This window comes from Octodon degus, unplaced genomic scaffold (assembly GCF_000260255.1).
Source record: "Octodon degus isolate 3935 unplaced genomic scaffold, OctDeg1.0 scaffold00140, whole genome shotgun sequence".
NCBI classification, from domain to species: Eukaryota; Metazoa; Chordata; class Mammalia; order Rodentia; family Octodontidae; genus Octodon; species Octodon degus.
Window position 1 is genome coordinate 184,015 of NW_004524716.1, and position 13,093 is coordinate 197,107.

At 46.4% G+C, this 13,093-nt stretch overlaps 1 protein-coding gene across 1 annotated transcript in view; it reads right to left on the minus strand.

Moving 5' to 3' along the window:
• The window catches only part of Fam46c (family with sequence similarity 46 member C), a 19,176-nt gene extending 11,412 nt beyond the window's left edge, over window positions 1-7,764 (minus strand). Inside the window, exon 1 of the mRNA XM_004641650.2 lies at window positions 7,628-7,764. The gene's annotated coding sequence lies outside the window, so the exon portion shown is untranslated. The remainder of the gene's footprint in view (window positions 1-7,627) is intronic.
• Window positions 7,765-13,093: the final 5,329 nt, after the last annotated feature.

Below are 13,093 nucleotides of genomic sequence, written 5' to 3' on the forward strand. Positions count from 1 at the left end.
TTTTTTTTTTTTTTTTTTTTGGTGAATTGCACAAGGTGGGCTAGAACTTTCAGTCCTCCTGCCTGAGCCTCCCAGAGTGCTTAGATTACAGGTGTGTACCACCATCCCCAGCTATGTGTGTTTCACATTGTGAGTGTGTGTTTCTCATGTGTTTAGATGAGTAGCCCAAAGCAACAGAACCAGAGAAAATAATGCTTAATTTAGGAGTGGGGTGTGTGTGTGTGTGTGTGTGTGTGTGTGTGTGTGATGCTAGCAATCAAATCCAAGGTTTCATGTATGCTAACCAAGTAGTGTGCTACACCCAAAGCCCAGCTTTATTTTTTAATACAATAAAATACATTCTATGTTAACTTTTTCCCAAGCAATTCATTTTGCAAGTGTTGTAGTAAATACCCATGACCCATTTCACCTCAGCTCAAGAAATAACTGCCTTGTACCACAAAATTACACCTGGGGAACATCTGTAAGTCAGGGCCGTGCTGGGGAACATCTGTAAGTCAGGGCCGTGCTGAGCCTCACCGGTGGCCCTTTCTCACACACAGCGGGGGGACATTCAGCTGGAGGCCTTAGCCTGTCTTCTCAGGGTCACCAGCAGCTTTCCAATCACCTCACACTGGCGTTAACTAGAGTCAAAAGAAAATTGGTTTGATTCTCACAGCGGAGTTCTGGACTGAAATCAATGTCGGCGGGGCGGGGAAGCAAAACCGGGTGCTGCCTTGCCAGGCACCCAGCTGCTGGAGGCCAGGGGCCCCTCACGGGCGCCCTTCTCCCCGATGCCAACACACAGCCTCAAGGGTTATTTATCAGGGACAAGGCTCTGCAGGCAGACACCACCCAGAGACGACTCCAAACAGGAAGTGAGTTCCCACCTTTCAAAATAGGATGCCTGCGAGAGTGTGGATGGAGCGATAACACTGCAAGAACTAGCGCTGAGGCTGCAAAACAGCCGCACACAGAATCAAAACACTGCCATTCAGTAAGTTCGCCTCTGCAGCGCAAATACCGAAATGAATAGCCCAAGTCGATGCAAATGTGAACATTAATAAAGTCAGAACACAGTTGTATTTAGAGGAAAGGTAGGCAAATTGTCCATGATTCCCCTCCCCCTCGCCTCCGCAAGATATCAGCCTTGTACAAAATGAACTAGAAATAATACTTGTTGCTTCTTGGTTTTCCCTGCCCCAAATATTTCTAAGTTAAGAGATTTCACTAGTCTGCACTCATTTAAAGAGCTACCCAAACACAGCTGGTCTTTTTGTTTCAGAAATGGACTACACAGAAATACAGGGCATTCCTAGAGAGGAGGGTGTTTACTATGAGGGAATCTATGTCACCACCCAGGCCTAGGAGCACACAACCTGCAGGCTATATCGAAGGTTATTTCCACAAGCTCATTTACCGTCTAATATAACACTCCAGCCTAGAACTTTGAACAGCTGTCAGCCGCCCAAAACAAAGACTCCACTCAGTTAAAAGTAGCTAAAAGTCACCAGTCACAAGCTACATCCCTGGGCCTTATCAGGAAAGGGACAAGCGAGCTTAGCTACTGAAATGCAGCGCTTATCACGGGGAATACACTTACACGCGCCCCACTCATGAATGCACATGAACTCCCCTAATTTCTGTCCAGAAGTTAATTCGGCACAGAGTCCCTTTGGATTTTGGTTTTGCATGTGGGATTTTCATGTTGTAGGTAGCCGAGCTCCAGGTGCTGGGCCTGGCCACAGCCTCGGTGACTCATCTGACATTCAATAATTAGAAATAACAGAAATGTGGGTGAATGGGATTAACATGAAGGAGCAAGATCCAAAGGGGCGCCTGTTTCTGCACACTTTGTGTTAGGTGGCCGAGTCACCTTGGTACCTTACACATGTGGAGCTACCCAATATAGCTTGCTGGGATGATTAGCATTACATTAGTCACTGTAGTGTGAATTGTCAACAGACACTTTATATACATAGGTGACTTGAACGTTACTTCCTCTTGATGCTGATAAATTTTAATTGTTGCTAAGTTCTAATTTTTGATACATTGAATCCTGGTTCCCTGCCAGTCTCAGAAGATTTTGCCCATAGGTCACTGAAATTCTATGATCTTACAGTTATTCTCTAAGAAACTGTAAAGAAAAATGCACTGGACTTCCTAATCAAGTTTCCTGTGTTTTGATGCCAAGTTTGACCCACAGGATAAATGATTACAGGAAGGTCAGACACAATAACTGAAATGTTTGTTCATCCTTTGAAAGATCTGAGTTCCTACTATGTCCTGAGCACCGTCTTTGGAGTTTATGGCACAACTAAAAGCAAGAGACAAAGATCTTATATTGTGGTTCATATTCTTCTTCCATGACTTTGGATTAATTCTTATTTCCCATGAATTTAAAATCAGATTTTGAGAGTGAGGCATTTAAGCAGATGGCCCCAAACAGGAGGCCCAAGCCACATGTTAACCACTTGAAATAGGGTCGATCCAGACAAAAGTGAGCTCTAAGAACAAGATACATGCTGGAGGTCACAGAGCACAGAGGGTGGGAAGACAACCTACACTATCTTTGTCTTTCTATTTGTATATTGATTATACACTGTAATGAAACTAGTTGACATAATGGGTTAATTAGATCTATTATTTACATTAATTTTACCTGTATTTATTCTTTAATGTGACTACTAGTAAGTTAATATATCTCTCACATTCTGTCAAACAGCATGAACCAGTTGGTTGCTTCATTACAATAAAGAACTGAAACCTAAAGAAGGGTCTACCAGGACTAGAATCTGGGTCTCCCCACAACCCAAAAGGCAAGAGGTAGTGAATAGAAAGACCACTACACAACTACTGACATTGCCAGTCGTACAGACAACCCACTACTATTACGGACTACTGGACTATATTGGATTATTTTACTAAATTCACACACCTACAATATTTAAATGGCAATGGAATACCCATCTCTTGCAAAACTAAACAAAAGGGGATACAAATGAATGACCATTTTGTACCTGCATATACAAAATAGGATAAATATACAGCTACTTTCTCTTAATCCAATGAGAAGATTTGTACTAATAGTGTTTGGACAGGATATCACGTCTGCATCTCGTACTATGAATAACCACTATGAAGACAACAATGTGCAATGTATTGATTATTGAAACTGTCCTACTAATTGGTTTTGAAACTGTCTCATTGCTATTTGTTTCTCAATAGAATTGATTTTAAAAAAAAGAAAAGAAAGACCACTACAGAGGGCCAGGAGGCAGGACTCAGCACCATGCCAGTTCCTAACTGAGGAACCCTGGGCAAAACACCTGGACGCACACCAGGTACCCATTGAGTAACTGATTCATCCCTGCTCTAGAATTACTGTTTGTACTGCAGTGCCCATACAATTATTCCACATGAAATCCAGAGCTGCCCAAAACCACCCAACATCCACATCTTAGTCCTAGGGCAGGATCCACAGAATCTGTCTGGGGTTGAGCTATGCAGCCAGGCATGGATGAGGATTACCTCTACATGCATCTTGTAAGGGCTAAGCAAGGTGAGAGAAGTCAGTGGAACCAGAAGCCAATGAAGGTGGAGTAGTTCAAAACTCATGGGTCACTTTCTTCAGCAAATGTTTTCACAGGAGGCAGAATATGGAAACATGGAATTTTGTGCTCATCCAATAGAAGATAAAATTTTCAAACTAAGAAAATAATGTGGAAAAAGAACTGTAAAACACTAAAGAAGCCAGGTGTGGTATCCTCAAACAAGCTGAGATTGGTCAGAAGTCTATGCCAATGGCCCAAAGCTGGATTAATAGTTAATTAATTAATAAAATTCAGCAAACAAATAGCCAATCACTTCTTCAATGACCTGTGCATGTATTCCACAGGTAAAGGACAACAGTGGGGATACACATGGAAGCAGGCCCAAGAACAGTCAGGAAGAGGCAGGTGTTGATGAGGCTAAGGGGCTCCAGGGGATGGGAGTAGTTAGCCTGGCATCTGAGTTACCTGGTTTCATAGAATTGCCAGAACTGAGGAAACTAGTACTGCTCTCTTGGAGCTGCCATCTACAGGCCCCCAAACAACCAGGTCAGCGATGACAGTGAGAAACAAAAAAATAAAAACCAAAGAATCTGCAGAACCAGCAACCGAGTGAACAGAGACAACGAGGCTGAGCGCGCCCTGCGAGGCTGGTGTGGGTTAGGTAGGAAGGGAGGGAAGGGCATAAAGGAGCCCATCTGGAGCTGACTTAGGAGTTTCAGCTGTTGGCCAATTAGCAGTCACTGGTCCTGAGCTCTAGGTCTATACTCCTGTCTAGGCTGGCAGCTTTTGATCCCCAAAGCTCCCCTGAGCTCATGGGCCCACTAGAGCGCACCCACATGCCCCCGTTCACAAGCCATGGCTGTCAACCACCCACAGAACACGCATCCACGTCTTCAGCAACGTCTTCTGCGTGCAGGTTTGGGCTCCCACTGAGCATGTGGGCTCCGTACCAAACACTGATCCTGCTTTGCTGGCGCCCACATGCCAGGGAAGTAAGAGAAACCGAGTTCTCTGAGTGCATCTTACAGCCAGCCCTGCTCCTCCCACACTACTCCCATGGCCTCCAGCACCTGGCACGAACCACTGCCCACAAGGCGCTCAACTTCTTACTGGATCACTGTTATCTGAGAAAGAATATGCTGTGCAATTCAGCAACTAAGATTCTCAAATGCTCTGAGATGAAAAAACATGCTACACGGAGGGAGAATTGCTTAACATCAGCAATTATTTCTTCACACTGGATTTTTCCTGTTGTTCCAAGAGGTTCTATAAACAGTTCTAGAACAAGCCACAGGGGGCAGATGGACAAAAGCTACTGATTCAAAACAATCCATAAAGTTTCCATACATAGGTGGGCTAGGTAAAGATGCTTTTCCCAAAACATTTAAATCCCCAAAATAAGCTTCCTTACGATGTGTGTTCTAAACAGGTAAAAATGGTGGAGAAGCTTCAGGGCTTGGAAATGTCCTAAAAGAACAGTTCTATGAATGTGTGCAAATAGATTTCAACAATCTTTAAATATGGGCCATGATACAATTCATGCCAACTTAAGGTACTATGGTTAAAAAAATCAATATGGCAGAAGGCATTTTTCTATGCCCTATTTATATCAATGGCAGTGAGAAAAAAAAAGCAGAGACTTTATCTAATCAGAATCATATCTTAATCTAAGTAACACCTAAGACCCCACCTCACTCCCTGCTAATCTCAAACAGGAACACAAAGTAACAGATGCAGCTCAAAGGCAGGTAGAGGAACCAAAACCAATGTAAGTTTAATGTATGCAGCTATTCACAGACTTCTGCAACCTCTCCTATTGCAAAAATGGTTCTGACAGATCCATTAAGAGCTCTCAAATTGCCTTTCTTTGGTGACTAATTCCACCAACACAAAATAGTAAAGAGGAAGGCTGAAGACAAGGTACTACTTATTGAAGCAGTGATAAATATAACTTTCAATTTTGTATCAAATAAGTCCAGTTAATGAGCCTGGGAAAACAAGGGTACAATCGTTTACTTTTCAATTATCTGTATTGCTGAGCTATTCCTTAGACTTTTGGGGGAAAAAAGTCTATTCTCTGTCTCTGGCAGTGCAAGGTGTACGTAATCTGCCCTGGCCTTTAACACTAGGGTATTTAGGACAGGTACGCTGACTGCACAGAGCTGGGGATGGGGGAGGGAGAATGGAAGTAAAGATACACTGAAGACACTAAGGCAAGTCCCTGGTGCTGTACTAAATCACAATCATCCTGACATACAAGCCAGGAGGAAATCTTTTCCTTCAGATTTCTGTATTATTACAGGGAAAAGCATAAAGAGTGTGACTGTCGACTCTATGTGTGTATAAGTTACTTATGAAATCAGGAATTTAAAAAAAAAAAAAAAAAAAGAAAGAAAGAAATCAGGAATTTTTCTAACAATGAGAGGTTCCCTAGCAGAAAAAAAACCAAAACTTTAAAGCAACGTTGATGTCAGTTTAAGGCCACTTTTGATTGCCTGAATGCTGACATACAATATTATACCAAAATCATCTTTCTAAAAACTGGTTGTAGAGTTTACCTGCACTCTAAAGCTAAAAAAATCATATTTTAAGAAACAAAGTTTCAGCTCTCTGAAGTAAACTAAGCATGACGCCAGGAAACTGCGTTTTGCATTTGCACATGTCAAAGGACAGGAGCACGGCTCATCCAGCCCAGCCAGCTTTCCTGAAAGGATAAGTCAGCATTCTGCAGTCCCCGCCGCACCCTCCTCAACTGCAGGCACTAACGTGGCAGGTCTCAGTCCGAGATGATACCTCTGGTGAGCACAGGCGCAGCGCAGTCCTCGGTAGGTCTCGGCCCAGCCTTTCCACAGCCGGCCTGCTTCCTGGCTCACGGTCCTGCCAAGCTACTCACGTTAAGAGCTCTGTGGAGCCAACAATGGCCACGCTCACCCCACTCCTACGGCTGCCAGGGCAGACAGGAATCTGCTTTAGGAGGATTCAATCACCTTCACTTTATTTCGGGGTGGTTCAGTCTCCTAACTCACCTACCAAATGTCTGGGATGCTAAGCGGTCACAACACAAGTGATTACTACACAGCCTTTAGGAAAGCTTTACTGTGTGTATGTACTTCGTTGTATGTTATACAGGTTACATTTCCAATTTTTACAAATTCGAAAGGAATAGGTCTCCCACCCCCCAGGGAATTGGTCCCAGCCCTGAGCAAGCTATCTTCGGGGATAGTTGGGGGCTGACCGAAGCGGGCCAGGCGTTTCCCCCGGGAGCGCGCCCCGGCTTCCAGGGCGCCAGGCCCGGCTCCTCGCCTAGGTGTGCAGGCTGCGGACTGCGCGCTCCAAGCTCTCCTCCCACGACTCCCCTCCCAGCCGGCTCCTAGCGGCGCTTCAAAGTTTGTGCGAACCGAGTCCCCGAACTGCGACGCCTCCTGGGGCAGCCGCGCATCGTCAGCCACCGGCGGAGCAGCTCCCCGAGTCACGGACTCCATCTGGCCGCTAGCCTTCGCGGTAAGCAAGTTGCATCCCAAAAGGGGAGGATCCCCGTTCCGCAGACACCGCGTTCTCGACTAAAGTTTCCACGAGGCGCGAGGCGCTCAAGCATTCGCCCGGTGGCTCCGCAGCCCGCGGTGGGCACCAGGGCGAGCGCGAGTCGCGGACGGTTGAGGAGGGGGTCTCCGCGACTCTCCCCAAACCCAGGTCCCGAGGGGCGCCGCGGCAGCCGGTCCCCAGCTCCTCGCTGGCGGGCGAAGGTAGCGGGTCGCCCGACCCCACGGGGAGCCCCGACGCCCGTCTCTCCGCCCGGCCGGCGCGCAGCCCGCAGCACGCGCCGAGGCAACCCGCCCAAGTTTGCCAAAGCCCGGCCGCGGTGCCGGAGAAGCCGCAGCTCCCTCCGCGGCGCCTCTGCGCGTCCCCGGGACGGGACGGCACGTGAAAGGCGGCGATCGCGGGTGCAGCGCGGTTCAGGGGCGCCGCCCGGCACCTCTGTGCGCCTGGCGTCCGGCCGCGCGCGGCGGAGGACTGACAGCGCCGGTGCGGACAGACCCGCTGCCGGGGCGCGCAGCTCCCGAGACTCAGGAGGAAGGAAGCGGCCGGGCACGCACCTGGGCACTGGAGGAGCAGGCGATGGAGGCGGTCCTGGGCGCGGGCAGCCCCCAGCAGGAGCGGCGCGGTCACTACAGCCCCCGGGCAGCGGCAGCGAGTGAGCCGCCCGGCCGCCGCCCCCTCCGCTCTTATCCGGCCTGACCCCGCCCCGGCCAGCGCCCCCGCCCCTGCCCCCGCCCCGAGGCCGGCCCTCCCGAGGGAGCCACAGCCGGGCGGAGCCGGCCGGGCCCCTGGGATCCTCCTGGCTGGGCGCGGACCCAGACGCAGGGCGCACGGAGCCCTCTGATTGGCTCCCCGGGTGAATGGTTGCCAGGAGACGAGTAAATCTTCCTCCCAGTGAACGGGCGGGGGCCCCGCAGGCGGGAGCACTGCGCAGGCGCAATAGAGAGGCGCTGTGTGGAAGTCGCCTTTTCCCTTCCGAGGCACTTGGGCACCTTCTTTTCTGCCTCCTTCTACGTTATCTTCTGCCAAACCTAGCGTACAACTTTTTACTATCCCGGCTTTCCCCATCTCTGTCCTGCTGTCTCGAAGACCATTTGTCTTTGCTGCTCTGGGCGATTTTCGGGCTGGTTCTCCCTAGGAGCACGAGTGCGGAGTGGCGAGAGATGGGGAGATGGGGAGCGAGTCGCCCACTGTTCGTGAAGGCGGAAAAGGGCACGGCTTCTGGGTGCTGGGAACCTTTCTGATTACCCAAGGAAATTGGCTGAAGGGGAAGACCTGGTCCTGCGGAAAGGGCGCAGATGATTGGCTGGCAGCAGGTGCCACCTGTGTGTAGTTAGTGGGACTGCGGACCGCGAGAAACCCATCACCAGTCCTGGGAGCCGCCGCTGCTTGGGACAGCGCAGGACTCTGGCGTGTAAGTTACGTAACCTGCAGGCGGGGCCTAGACACGGTGCCTTCCCAGCGAGCCGTTAAGGCCAGGTTCTAAATTCCGACTAATTTGACAGTTCCATTACTTATCGGTAAGAACTTGGACGAGTAGTTAACTAACCTCTCAGAAGCCTCCACATCCTATCTGGGACAATTTGTAGGCTTATGAAAGTATTTAAAAATACGTGGGAAGGTATTAATTAGTCCAGTACTTTAAAGTGGTAAGGGTTATTTATAGATAATAGTAGCCAATTATTATTTATAAATAAACATATATTGAACTTGTTTTGACCCTGTACTAGTTACTGGGGAAAATATTACTTTGGGAATGTAGTATTTATCCCATCCCTTCCCCCTCTTCATTCCTGCCTGAAATAGGTGTACCCTGAGTATCTGCCAAGCTACAGGAAGTTCTCACACGTCTCCTCCCTGGCGAGGGGGAGGGGAGTTTCCAGGAACCTGAATGGGCAGGAGGGAGAGCCACATTGATCAGCAGGAGGGTAGGAGGGAAAGCCACAGCGATCTGACTGAACACACAATTGAGATATATTATCCAATTGAGATATAATATCCAGCTTTCTTTTATTTTTGCTTTTGTGAAGTATCACATTCATTAAAGTACACAGTGTATCTGTGGGTTCATCTTTCATTCCCATATTCTGTCTCCGGCTTATGGAAACGCTTTCCCTCCCGGTGTCTCACCTAATAGGCACCATTCACCATGCTTGAGGCTTCTGACACAGAGAAATTGTGCATATCTTGTCTTTTACGTACGCCTATGAGATTCAGAAACGTATGCAACACAGTTCATTCTTTCTCACGCCTGTGTATTACTTTATTTTCTAGTCAACAGTTGTCATTCAACTGCTGGTGGACACTTAAGTTTTTGCCTTTGACAAGTGAAGCTGCTTAAGCATTCTTACACGTGTCTCTTGGCAGAGGTAGTATTCATTTATGTCAGAATTTACAACAGTGTTGGAATCTCTGGCTCACTATTTACATGCCTATCTAACTTTCACAGTGTTTTTCTTTTCTTTTCTTTTTTTTCCCTTGCTTTTAATGTTTTCAGTACAGGGTCTACAGGGTCTCACTAAGTAGATCCAACTCTTAGTGATTCTCCTGTTTTCAGCCTCCCAAGTGCTGGGCTTACAGGCATGCACCACCATGTACCTTCTCAGCTTGCCCTGGGGCAGGCTAGGCTTTGATCCCCAGCCGCTGTGTTCTGCTTAAGCAGGCGCTTTAGTCCGCTTAACTATCTGGCTGGCCCTACCTTCCTGGTGGTTCTACATCTTTATCACTATTGATATTGTCTGTTTTTTAATTTAAAAATGAGATATGTGTTTCGTCATGATTTAGGTTTTCAATTCTTTGATGATCAATCCTATTGAGCAGCTTTTGAGATCCTTAGTAGACATTCAGGTCCCTTTTAACGAAGTGTGCATGTGTGTCTTTTTTTCTTTCTTTCGTTCTCTCTTTTTGTGTATTTGGTACAGGGTCTCACTACACAGCTCAGACTCAGAGTGATCCTTCTGTTTTCAGCCTCCCCTGTGTTAGGATTACAGGTGTGCACCACCATGCCTGGACTCATTGGGTTGTAGCTGAGAGTGCCCCAGAGGCAGGGCCGGTGCAGCATGAGCTACTGGGAATCAAATCCCAATCCCAGAGTTTGCCAAAGCAGGCACTTAGTCTACTGAGTATCTTGCTGGCCCTGTGTACATGTCTTTTGCCCATTTTGGGGGAGTTGTCTGCCTTAATGATACAAGTGCAGTATTTATCCATATGCTCGGGGTATGAGTCCTTTGATTTACATATTTATTACAAAAATTTTCTGATCTGTGGCATACTATTCTATTATTTTAAATTTTTTGTTTGATGAACAGAAATTCTTAATTAAATTAGTCCATTCTATTGATTTTATTTTTATTTTTATTTTATTTTTGTATTTTAGGACAGGGTCTACAGGGTCTCACTATGAAGATCGGACTCGAAGTGTTCTGTTTTCAGCCTCCCAATCGCTGGGATTACAGGCAAGCGCCATCACACACAGTCTCTAATCACCGTCTCTCAGCGTGCTCGGGGCTGGGGGCATGGTGTGCTGGGGATCAAGCCCTGGCTGTTGCACTCTGCCAAAGCAGGCGCTTGACTCCGCTGAGCTATTTGGCCAGCCCATTGAGCTTATCTTTAATGGATAGAATTTTTAACGTCCTCTTCAGAAATCTCTGTTTATTCTAAGGCCATAGATAACCTCCTTCATTTTTTTTTTTTTTTTCTCTAAGTCTTGGTTCTAAGTTTCACTATCTGTAAAGCTTTGAGTGAGTAAATTAATTATCCCTTTGTAAGCCTCCCATCGTAGTGAAACTAATGAAAATTATTACACTGGTCTTTGGACTGTTTCTACTTTTTCGGTGCCTCATGGTGGTAACTTCAAGATAGAACACAGGGCACGGATTGTGAGCCCGAAATTTGATCTGGCATTTTAGTTGTCTTTTCTTAGTTGAAATTTTGTTCAACTACCTGTGCAAAATTAGGTAATTCTATGGTGGGTCAGAAAAGAATTTCATTATATATTCATGCATGTGTATCTATTTTTTTTCCTTGGAACATTACTTCACTTAGAATTTTATTTCGGATTTTTATTTTTCTGTAATACACTGCGTTCTTTCTGTCTCATAAAACTGGCATTCCAGAGCTGGAAGGAGACTCAGGAAGTTGCCAGGTCCTGCCCATTGGACATGGAACCAGCGATTGAAACTGTCCTTCCAAGATTATCAGTGTGTTCTTGCCAAATTCCAGCCTTTGTTGGAGCAAATCCAGTCAAAATGGTTTGAAGATCATTTTTACATTCTGAGTGATTCACCGATTTATACTTAGGAAGGCAGAGAAAGAAAAATCAGAAGAGTGAAACGGTCAAAGCAATAATGTAGTGATGACCCTAAGAAGGTTTTGTGTCTGGATAAAACCTTTTAAACCTGCTTCAGTAAAGCAAAGAAATTCTGCTGTTACTCTTTTATTCAGACAAGAAAGACCTTTTGTGCATTGTTTAGCCAGCCCATAACTTATCAGTTTCCTAGGTATTGAAGCTCATAAGAGCTCGGCTCAATAATTTTTACAAACTGAGCAAACCTGTGCTACTAGTATACCAATCAAGAAGCAAGGGAACATCAGGCATTTATGGACATATATAAAACCCAACACAGTGGCTTTATCTATGACCTAATAAGTCTCTGGGTAGGTCAGTGTCACAATATGGCTTGGCTTGCTTTCTTTCTTTTTCCTTTTTTTTTTTTTTTTTTTGACTTGGCTTTCTAGTGACCACCTAGAATTCACCCCTGTAAATTCTTGTTTGTTCTCTGGCTTCTTCTGGCCATACAGTATGTTTCTTGGGTGTTACAAAAGAGAAAACTAGATTTGAAGTAAGAAAGCCTAGGTCTCATCAGAGCAAAGTCCAGTATAATGGAACCTAGGACTTGGTCAGAGTGGGGAGGTCAGAAAGGGGGGGGAAATGGACTACATCCTCGGGCTTAGGTGCAGCAGAAGGCCTGGCTAACACGTAGCAATGGAGACACTGCTGCCCAGGCAGTGTGCATGGAAGAGAGAACAGTGATGGAAGTACTATCAAGAAAACAAGAGTCAAAGATAAGCAGGACTGACTCCTTCCCTCCCACCTAGATGTCTCTAGACCCCTTTTCCGTCCACCTTCTTAATGGTTGAATCAGATGGCTCCTGTTCCTATCCCAAAGTGTAACCTTCAACAAATGGTTTAACTGCCCTGACTTTGTTTCCTGACTCCAAAACGGACATGGTAATGGCAATTAGCCTACCTGCTTCATAGGGTTACATCCCAATCATGTGCAGTGATGAATGCATGGGAGAGCGTTGCCCCCTGCGTAAGGTGCATGCATCTCTTTGCCAACTGAAGTGCTTTTCTCAGGATAACCTAGGTAGCAGTTTGGAAGAAAGGAGAGGGAAGTAAATTCTCTACACCTTGCTGGGGCTGCCTTCACTTCTAGGGCCCCAGATGTCTTATCTGAGGATTAAAGTCTTTCAAATCTCTCTTCTGGGAAGAGGGATTCCGTGAGTGTAAATTGTTAATTGTTCCTTTCATGCCACATGACTGAGCCCTTGGTCCACTCCGGACCTGCTGTATATTTTTGCCCAGTCATCTGTGTTACCAACCTGCCATGATGCCTGACTCTCCAAATACGCAAGTCCACATTGTCCACATAGCTTGCCAGAGGAAAAATGATGATTGTCCCACCACCAGGAACAGCCCCTCCACTGATATGCACAGGACTCATTACATATGTTGATCTTCTCATCTTCCTGTCCATTCGGAGTTTTAGTTGCAAGTAAACTAAAAAGACCTGATTTACATCATTTGGGATTTATTTAAAATGCTGCATATTGTGAAGGAGGATGGCTAGACAGTGACTCTACTACCAAGACAGGCCCTAAAAATTATATCGCAGGACTCATGCAGGGAAAACATCTTGAAGTAACCACAGACACAGGTGGCATGTGTCACCACTGCTGCCTCTGGAAATGCCCCTACTGTTGCCCCTACCATTTGATAATCAGCATCTTTGTGACTCTTT